The 11,105-nt window shown below is 47.1% G+C and overlaps 1 pseudogene; it reads right to left on the reverse strand.

Annotated features, from left to right (window-relative positions):
* Positions 1-9,301: 9,301 nt before the first annotated feature.
* LOC132223278 (TCF3 fusion partner-like) lies at positions 9,302-10,065 on the reverse strand (annotated as a pseudogene).
* Positions 10,066-11,105: the final 1,040 nt, after the last annotated feature.

Genomic DNA, 11,105 nt, shown 5'->3' on the forward strand with positions numbered 1-11,105 from the left:
GATTTAGCCCTGTTGTCATGCTGGAACTGGCTTCCAGCAACCCAGTAATCCCACCTCTAGGACTATATCCCAAGAAACCAGAAACAGCAATCAGAAAGATTATGAACCCCTATATTCATAGCAGCACAATTCACCATAGCTAAGATTTGGAAACAACCTAAGTGCCCATCAGTAGATGAGTGGATTAAAAAACCTGTGGTACATCTACACATAGAATACTGTGCTGCTATAAAAAAGAAGGAACTTTTACTATTTGCAACAGCATGGATGGAACTGGAGAGCATTATGCTAAGCGAAATAGGCCAGTCAGAAAAAGATAAATATCACATGATCTCACTCAAATGTGGGATATAATGATCAACATAAACTGATGATCACAAATAGGTCCAGAGACAAGTGTAAAGGGAGGTCGGGGGCGGGGGGTTAGAGAGTAACCAAAGGACTTGTATGCATGCATATTAGCATAAAGAATAGACACAGACACTGAGGTGGTGGGGGCTTGCCCAGGGTGGGAATGGGGGGTGGGGTTATTAAGGGAAAAAGGAGACATATGTAAAACTTTAGACAATAAAAAAATCCAAACAAGGAATTTACCAAATAAATAAATATAAAAGTTGCTGGGGGGTAAAAATGATTGTAATTTTAAATGACTTCAAAATCAGGCTAGCCCTAGCTAGTTGGCTCAGTGGATAGAGCATTGGCCTGCGGACTGAAGGGTCATGGGTTTGATTCTGGTCAAGGGCACATACACATGCACATGCCTGGGTTTTGGGCTTGCTCCCCAGTGAGGGGCATACAGGACGCAGCTAATCGATGATTCTCTCTTATCATTGATGTTTCTATCTCTCTCTCCGTCTGCCTTCCTGTCTGAAATCAATACAAATCCATTTTTAAAAAAATATGAATCTGAACGAAGAGAGATCTTACATCCTTTGGAAGTGCTATAACAAAAATAAGCTTTTTGTCTCAAGAATCTGAAATGTTAAGCCAATTCCTACATGCGAATAATGCAATAATCAGTCAATAACAGGGCTTTCTTCTTTACTAGACAAGCTGGCAATTGACATTAGAATTCAGTCACACTATGCAGAATTAAAGAACGCAGTCTAAGTATTAATCACATGAAAAACTAAAGGTTTTTCACTTTGGGTAAATAACATGCCCATATATTTTAATTTAAATCCAGTGTTAATTTATTAATGCACTTATTTGATTTTTATAATTGTGTCCATGTACCTACACAGTAATTTTAAAATCAATTAGGCAGTTGTGGCTCAGGGTATAAATAGAGGTGTTAGCATAAATACAGCCAATCCAATAAAAAGTCACTGCAATCTGTAAGTATGTATTGTAATTCCTTATGCAGCCCATGTTTTTCTCAAAAGTGAAGTAAGACAAAAAAAAAATATGCTTAAGACAGCGGTTCTCAACCTATGGGTCGCGACCCCTTTGGGGGTCGAATGACCCTTTCACAGGGGTCACCTAAGACCATCGGAAAACACATATATAATTACATATTGTTTTTGTGATTAATCACTATGCTTTAAATATGTTCAATTTGTAACAATGAAATTGAGGTCACCACAACATGAGGAACTGTATTAAAGGGTCATGGCACTAGGAAGGTTGAGAACCACTGGCTTAAGACATGATCCTTGGATGTGGAGAAAAAGGAACACTCGTGCACTGCTGGTGGGAATGCAGACTGGTGCAGCCACTATGGAAGACAGTATGGAGTTTCCTCAAAAAACTGAAAATGGAACTCCCATTTGACCCTGTGATCCCACTTCTAGGAATATATCCCAAGAAACCAGAAACACCAATCAGAAAGGATATATGCACCCCTATGTTCATAACAGCACAATTCACCATAGCTAAACTCTGGAAACAGCCTAAGTTCCCATCAGTAGATGAATGGATTAGAAAACTGTGGTACATCTACACGATGGAATACTATGCTGCTCTAAAAAGAAAGGAACTCTTACCATTTGCAACAGCATGGATGGAACTGGAGAGCATTATGCTAAGTGAAATAAGCCAGTCAATGAAGGAAAAATACCACATGATCTCACTCATTCGTGGATAATAGAGACCATTATAAACTTTTGAACAATAATAGATACAGAGGCAGAGCTGCCTCAAACAGATTGTCAAACTGCAGCGGGAAGGCCGGGGAGGGTTGGGGGGCAGGAGGTAGTGGGGTAAGAGATCAACTAAAGGACTTGTATGCATGCATATAAGCATAACCAATGGACATAGGACACTGGGGGATAGGGGAGGCTAGGGGACTGTCTAGGGCGGGGGGGGGGGAATGGACACATATGTAATACCCTTTGTAATACTTTAAGCAATAAAAAAAATAAAAAAAAAGACATGATCCTTGAATAGACCTATTTCCAAAGAAGACATACAAATGGCCAACAGTTATGTCTTTTTTTTTCTTCTTTTTTTATATATAATTTTTATTGCTTGAAGTATTACAAAGAGTATTACATATGTCTCCTCCCCCCCCCTTGACATTTCCCCAGCCCCTAACCCCTAGTGTCGTGTGTCCATTGGTTATTCTTATATGCATGCATATAAGTCCTTCGGTTGATCTCTTTTTTTTTTTTAATTAAATCTTTATTGTTCAGATTACTACATTTGTTCCTTTCCCCCCCCCATTACTCCCCTCCTCCCAGTTCCCGCCCCACCCTCCGCCCTCACTCCCCACCCACTGTCCTCATCCATAGGTGCACAATTTTTGTCCAGTCTCTTCCCACATCTCCCACACCCCTTTCCCCCCCAAGAATAGTCAGTCCATTCCCTTTCTATGTCCCTGATTCTATTATAATCAACAGTTCATTCTGTTCATCAGATTATTAATTCACTTGATTCTTAGATTCACTTATTGATAGATGCATATTTGTTGTTCATAATGTGTATCTTTGCCTTTTTCTTCCTCTTCCTCTTCTTAAAGGATACCTTTCAGCATTTCATATAATCCTGGTTTGGTGGTGATGAACTCCTTTAGCTTTTCCTTATCTGTGAAGCTCTTTATCTGACCTTCAATTCTGAATGATAGCTTTGCTGGATAAAGTAATCTTGGTTGTAGGTTCTTGGTATTCATCACTTTGAATATTTCTTGCCACTCCCTTCTGGCCTGCAAAGTTTCTGTTGAGAAATCAGCTGACAGTCGTATGGGTATTCCCTTGTAGGTAACTCAGTTTCTTTCTCTTGCTGTTTTTAAGATTCTCTCTTTATCTTTTGCTCTTGGCATTTTAATTATGATGTGTCTTGGTGTGGTCCTCTTTGGATTCCATTTGTTTGGGGTTCTCCGCGCTTCTTGAACCTGTAAGTCCATTTCTTTCACCAGGTGGGGGAAGTTTTCTGTCATTATTTCTTCAAATAGGTTTTCAATATCTTGCTCTCTCTCATCTTCTGGCACCCCTATAATTCTGATGTTGGTACGCTTGAAGCTGTCCCAGAGGCTCCTTACACTATCCTCGCATTTTTGGATTCTTTTTTCAATTTGCTTTTCCGGTTGGATGTTTTTTGCTTCCTCCCATTTCAAATCATTGACTTGATTCTTGCGCTCCTCTGGTCTGCTGTCGGGCGTCTGTATAATATTCGTTATTTCAGTCTGTGTGTGCTTAATTTCTAGTTGGTTCCCCAATATAAGATCGAGGGTCTTATTAGTTTTCGTGTAGATCTCATTAAGTTTATCGGCAGCTTCTAAACAGTTCTTGAGAGACCTTAAAAGTGTGGTTCTGAACTCTATTTCTTCCATTGACAATTTTGTCCTGTTTCTTTGTCTCCGCATTTTGTTATGCTTCCTTGGTGCACCCCCTAGTGGTCTTTGTTCGCAGTCTCATAGATAAATCTTGATTGTTGTAGCTAATTCCAGGGAGGGTTTGACCTCCAGGCCAAGTGGCTATGAGAATCAGCTGTGTCAGCAGTGAGAGAACTTCTGTCCTCTAGGGAGGTGCTAATCTAGCCTTTGCCTGAGGCTATCCGGCAAATGCCTCTGTGCAGGGCGTGGGCAGGGCGGGTCGCACAGGATCAATAGGGTGGGCCGGAGAGAGCAGTTATGGCGGCTCTCAGTCCTGTTCCAAGGGGCTCTGCCTCTCTGAGTCCCAGCACCCGCTGCAAAGCTCGGAGAGAAAGCTGCACTCGCTCTGACCGAAGCCAGACAGTCCTGCTTCTTCCATTTGAGTCTGGGTCCCTAAAGGCTCACCTGGATCTGGTGCTCAGAGTCTGCGAGTCCCTCCGGATTGAAAACAACAACCGCGCCCTCCGCCGCCAGCCCGCTCCTCGCACTCCGCACCTCAGAATTTGACTTCAGCACTGCGCCTCCTCTGAGTGTCCGTATGCGTTTCTCTTTCCTCCTAGTTGTAGGACTTCCACTCAGCCAGCGTTCCTGTGGTTCTGGGTGATGTCCCTTCCGTTTTTTGGTTTCACTTTTGAAGTAGTTGTTCAAAGCAGCAAACTCCAGCGTTAACCTATGCCGCCATCTTGGTTCTCCCAACAGTTATGTCTTGAAAAGGTGTTCAGATTCACTAGTCATCAAAGAAATGCAAATTCAAACCAAATGAGATACTCCTTCATTTGTGTTAAATGGTGGTAATAAAAAAAACACAAAGTGTTGGCAAGGATGTGGAGAAAGGGATTCTTGTGTGCTGTTGATGGGAATGTAAATTGGTGCAACCATTATGGAAAACAATATGGAGGTTTCTCAAAAACTTAAAAATACAAGTACCATATAGTCCAGCAATTCCACTCCTGGGTACTTATCTAATGAAAATGAAATCACTATCATGAAAAGATATCTGCACCCTCAAATGCATTTCAGTATTATTTACAATAGCCCTGACATGGAACATCAAAAAAACCCCTAAGTTTCCATTGATGAATAAATGGATAAAGAAAATGTGACATATACAGGATGGGGCAAAAATAGGTTGAAAGTTGTTCATATAAAAATAATACAATAATTAATTAATTAATAATACAAGAATAAACTATGTTTTGCATACAACTGTAACCTACTTTTCCCCACCCTGTATACATACATGTATATACGTATATATACATATACAATGCTATATTATTCAACCTTCAGGATCTCACTTATGGGTGGGATATTAAACACACACACATACACACAACAAACTTATAGATACTGACAATAGATTGGTGGTTGCCAAAAGTGGGAAGTGGGGAGTTGGTGAAATGGGTAAAGGTGGTCAAAAAATACACATTTCTAGTTATAAATAAGTTCTGGGGATGTAATGAACAACATAGTGACTATAGTTAACAATATTGTATTATGTATTTGAATGTTACTAATAGAGTGGGTCTTAAAAGTACTCATCACAAGAACCATGTAACCATGTGCAATAATGGATGCTAAGTATATTCAACACTAATAAAAGAGAAAGAGAAATATGCAAGTGGGTGTCACTCTGCTGCACCCACAAGCCACACCCACAAGCCAATCAGGAGTGGGTATGCAAATTAACCTAACCAAGATGGCGGGGGCCACAGAGCTGGAGTGAGCAGGAGGCTTAGGTTGCACCCAGCGATGGAGGAAGCCAAGCTTCCAGCACGCCCTGGCCAGCCCTGGCGTCCACTCAAGACTACAAAGTTTCAATTATAGAAGATAAATAAATCCAAGATACCTGCTTCCCTCTGCTCAAGGAGGCACTGAAAAAAAAGAAAAAGAAAAAAAGGAGGGGCTGGGAGCTTGGGTCACCGGGGTCCGTGACCGGCCTGCAAACGGCTATCAGCACCTCACCCAAGCTGGCCAGGCACCCCAGCAGGGACTTCCACCCTGAAGGGGGTGTGGCCAGACTGAAAACAACCCACAACCCCTTATCCAGGCTAGCCACACCCTCACGGGGTGAGGGTCCCTGCTGGGGGGCTTGGTCAGTCTGCAAACAGCCATCAACCCCTCACCCAGACTGGCCAGGCACGTCAGTGGGGACCCCTACCCTGAAGGGGGTGTGGCCAGCTTGAAAACAGCCCTCAGCCAGCTCACCCAGGTTGGCCACACACCCCCAGGGGAAAACCCCACCCCATGGGGGCATGGCTGGGCTGCAAACCACAAAGGGCCCCTTGCCCAGGCTATCTCATGCCCCAAGGGAACCCCCACCCTGATCCAGGACGCCTTTAGGTCAAACCAGCCACCCCCCCATGCACCAGGCCTCTATCTATACTAATAAAAGGGTAATATGCTAATTAGACTGGGAGACCATCCAGGAGAACTTCTGGACATTCTTCTGGACAAAGCCATGGTGGCGGGGCCGAAGTAGAGATGGTTAGAGACCAAGAGCGGAGGGCACTTGTGGGTGATGAGGCTGGTGGGGGCCAGGGTCATTGGGGTAAGCAGACCAGCAGGGGGTCCAGTTGGGGGTAATCAGGACAGTGGGGCGGGCAGTTTGGAGTGAGCAGGGCAGCAGGAAGGTAGCTGGGGGTGAGCAGACCAGCAGGGGGGGCAGTTGGGGGTGAGCAGGCTGGCGAGGGGGCATTTGGGGTCAAGCAGGCCGGCAGGCAGAGTGGTTAGGGGCAATCACGCAGGCAGGCAGGCAGGTGAGTGGTTAGGAGCCAGCAGTCCCAGATTGCAAGAGAGATGTCCGACAGGCCCGATCCCTGTAAACCGGCAGTAGGACATCCTTCGAGGGGTCTCAGATTGGAGAGGGAGCAGGCCGGGCTGAGGAACACCCCCGCCCCCATGCACGAATTTCGTGTACCAGGCCACTAATATATATATATATATGTGTGTACTATATATATATATATATATAGATATATATATGTACAAGATATATATATAGAGAACCACAGAAACGCTGGCTGAGTGGAAGTCCTACAACTAGGAGGAAAGAGAAACGCATACGGACACTCAGAGGAGGCGCAGTGCTGAAGTCAAATTCTGAGGTGCGGAGTGCGAGGAGCGGGCTGGCGGCGGAGGGCGCGGTTGTTGTTTTCAATCGGGAGGGAGTCGCAGACTCTGAGCTCCAGATACAGGCGAGTCTTTAGGGACCCAGGCTCAAACGGGAGAAGCGGACTGTCTGGCTTCGGTCAGAGCGAGTGCAGCTTTCTCTCTGAGCCTTGCAGCGCGTGCTGGGACTCAGAGAGGCAGAGCCCCTTGGGACAGGACTGAGAGCCGCCATAACTGCTCTCTCCGGCCCACCCTGTTGATCCTGTGCGACCCGCCCCGCCCAAGCCCTGCATGGAGGCATTTGCCGGATAGCCTCAGGCAAAGGCATTCGCCGGATAGCCTCAGGCAAAGGCTAGATTAGCACCTCCCTAGAGGACAGAAGTTCTCTCACTGCTGACACAGCTGATTCTCATAGCCACTTGGCCTGGAGGTCAAACCCTCCCTGGAATTAGCTACAACAATCAAGATTTATCTATGAGACTGCGAACAAAGACCACTAGGGGGTGCACCAAGGAAGCATAACAAAATGCGGAGACAAAGAAACAGGACAAAATTGTCAATGGAAGAAATAGAGTTCAGAACCACACTTTTAAGGTCTCTCAAGAACTGTTTAGAAGCTGCCGATAAACTTAATGAGATCTACACGAAAACTAATAAGACCCTCGATCTTATATTGGGGAACCAACTAGAAATTAAGCACACACGGTCTGAAATAACGAATATTATACAGACGCCCGACAGCAGACCAGAGGAGCGCAAGAATCAAGTCAATGATTTGAATTGCGAGGAAGCAAAAAACATCCAACGGGAAAAGCAAAATGAAAAAAGAATCCAAAAATGCGAGGATAGTGTAAGGAGCCTCTGGGACAGCTTCAAGCGTACCAACATCAGAATTATAGGGGTGCCAGAAGATGAGAGAGACCAAGATATTGAAAACCTATTTGAAGAAATAATGACAGAAAACTTCCCCCACCTGGTGAAAGAAATGGACTTACAGGTCCAAGAAGCGTGGAGAACCCCAAACAAAAGGAATCCAAAGAGGACCACACCAAGACACATCATAATTAAAATGCCAAGAGCAAAAGATAAAGAGAGAATCTTAAAAACAGCAAGAGAAAGTAACTCAGTTACCTACAAGGGAATACCCATACGACTGTCAGCTGATTTCTCAACAGAAACTTTGCAGGCCAGAAGGGAATGGCAAGAAATATTCAAAGTGATGAATACCAAGAACCTACAACCAAGATTACTTTATCCAGCAAAGCTATCATTCAGAATTGAAGGTCAGATAAAGAGCTTCACAGATAAGGAAAAGCTAAAGGAGTTCATCACCACCAAACCAGGATTATATGAAATGCTGAAAGGTATCCTTTAAGAAGAGGAAGAGGAAGAAAAAGGTAAAGATACAAATTATGAACAACAAATATGCATCTATCAACAAGTGAATCTAAGAATCAAGTGAATAAATAATCTGATGAACAGAATGAACTGTTGATTATAATAGAATCAGGGACATAGAAAGGGAATGGACTGACTATTCTTGGGGGGGAAAGGGGTGTGGGAGATGTGGGAAGAGACTGGACAAAAATCGTGCACCTATGGATGAGGACAGTGGGTGGGGAGTGAGGGCGGAGGGTGGGGCGGGAACTGGGAGGAGGGGAGTTATGGGGGGGGAAAAAAAAGGAACAAATGTAATAATCTGAACAATAAAGATTTAGTTTAAAAAAAACAAAAAGATATATATATATACACTAGAGGCCCGGTGCACAAAAATTTGTGCACTCGGGTGGGTCCCTCAGCCCACCCTGTGCCCTCTCGCAATCTGGGGCCCCTTGGGGGCACCTTCCCCTGGCTGCTGGCACCAGTTTTCCTCCGGTGCCCGGAACCCAGGCCTTCGCTCTTTGCTGGGAGGGACCCACACGGTGGGCGAGGGGCTTAGCTCTTTTAAAAATACTTCTGAATGTTTGGTAAATAAACCTGTAGGAATCTACTTTCTGAAACATGCTGGTTGTTAAGGGCTGATTTGGGTAATCAACAAAATGTATGTTAAAATCCTAATCCCCAGAACCTCAGAATGTACCTGTATATGGAGATAAGATCTTTAAAGAGGGGATTACATTAAATTGTGGCAGTTCCAGTGGGACCCTTAGCCCATTTCACTGAAGTCCTTATAAGAAGAGGAATGTTGGGGTCCAGCCCCAGCAGGTCCAGGGGTTCCCAAAGAAGGAATGACACAGAGGCAGCATTCAGGTTATCATCATAGCCAGGTTCTCTTTTTATTGTCCTGTTACATCTATATTTATACTATTTGATCCTATAAACATGCCTCTATAAGCTTTTTTTTTTTTTTTTTTTGCATCGGGTCCATTTATTGGGGGGTCAGTCAAAGGGGGAGCTGGCTAGAGTGGGGTAGGGCAGCAGCTTGTCTGGCCCCTGAGAAACCCAACTTAAGTCCAGAGCCTCGAGGGCTTAGAAGCCAAAGTCTTCCTCCACCTTTATCTGCACAGGGGCCAGCTCCGGAGTCAGCAGGACTCCTGCCCAGTGCCCTTCCTATGGCACTCGCCGCCTCTTCCAACTGCTGGGCCCCTCGCCAGGGGCCGGGCTTCTGGCTTCTGTGGGCGCTGGCGTCCTCCTGGGTGGGGACAGCCACTCTTTCTCTGGAGGCTCGTTCTCAGCGTTGCCTGGGTTGGGGGCGTCTCTGCCCTGGCTGCCCTCGTCCTCCAGTAAGATGGTGAACTGGCTGGCCCAGTAGTTGTCACTGTAGGAGTCCAGCACCTTCATGAGGAACCTCTGCTCCTGCTGGAGTCTCCATGTTATCCTCTATATCTGATGGAGCCTGTTCAGGACCCGCTCCTTCGCCTGCTCAATCTCCCCACAGCGCCGATCCAGCGCCTGGTACTTCCTGCGATTGAGTTCCTGTTGGTGCCGCCCTTGCTGGCCTCAGGCTGCCTCCTCCTCTTCATCTCGCTCCTGGAGGCTGGAGCTGCCCAGACCCCCAGACAGGAACTCCACTTCGGTCTCAAGCTCGCTCTCCAGGATGTGACCACCTTCAGCGGAGGCAGCGCCAGCTCCCAGCCGGGAGGTGCTGAGAACTCCTCAAAGCCCACAGCTGCCATGGACCCCTCTCTCTGCTCCAGCTCCATTTCTCCCTGGCTCCCGACGCAGAACTTCGAACCTTGCAAGCCTCTAGTTTAAAGTGGCTTGCGAAACTACAGCCCATCCAATTTCACAGCCAGGCACCCAGGCCCTGGCCGCTAAGCCTCCTGGGAGTTGTAGTTCTCTATTTCCAGCTTGCCTCCCTCGCCCCACCCCCACCCCAGTCCCAACTGAAAGGCCCTGCTGGCTGGTCTAACCCTGTGGCCAGGCATCTGAGTCACCTCGGGTCTTCATTCCTGTCCCGACACCACACCATCTGACCATGGAGACTCTCCTCTTGCGAGGCCCCTGGGTCTCCTTCTGGGTCTCCTCAGCCCAGGTACTGGATCGCGTGCCCCAGCTGCGACTCAGCCCCGGGCCCTGGGTCTCCTCAGCCTGGGCACCGGATTGCGTGCCCCAGCGGCAAAAACAGCCCCGGCGCCTGGGTCTCCTTCTGGGTCTCCTCAGCCCAGGCACTGGATTGCGTACCACAGCTGCAACTCAGCCCCGGGCCCTGGGTCTCCTTCTGGGGCCTGGCTGCGTCGCCCCCTGGGGACCGGATCGCGTGCCCCAGCGGCAACGCAACCCCAGCGCCTGGGTCACCTTCTGGGTCTCCTTCTGGGGCCTGGCTGCGTCGCCCCTGGGGTCCAGATGGTGTCCCCAGGCAGCTATGCAGCCTGGCCTCTGGCCCCGCCTCTGGGTGTTCTCCCATCACTGGTGATCAGTGATCTGAGAAGCCAGGCAGACATCCGCCTCTTCCCTGCCCCACCCAGCTTCTCCCATTACTGGCCCAGGGCCGGCAATGGCGGCCAGGTTCTCTTATCACAGAAGCCAGCAAAGGAGGCCTGGCTTCTCCGAGCAAAGGCAGCTCGGTTCTCTGGCTCTTGGCTGCCGCCTGGGTTTCCGATTGCAGTCAGCGGCAGGCAGCTTCTTCCCTCCTTCCCCTTTCGCCTCCCAGCATTGCGCCTATGTTGGCAGCTAACCGCCATCTTGGCTGACAGTTAATTTGCATATAGCCCTGATTAGCCAATGAAAAGGGTATCGTCGT

Source organism: Myotis daubentonii, chromosome X (genome assembly GCF_963259705.1).
Source record: "Myotis daubentonii chromosome X, mMyoDau2.1, whole genome shotgun sequence".
NCBI classification, from domain to species: domain Eukaryota; kingdom Metazoa; phylum Chordata; class Mammalia; order Chiroptera; family Vespertilionidae; genus Myotis; species Myotis daubentonii.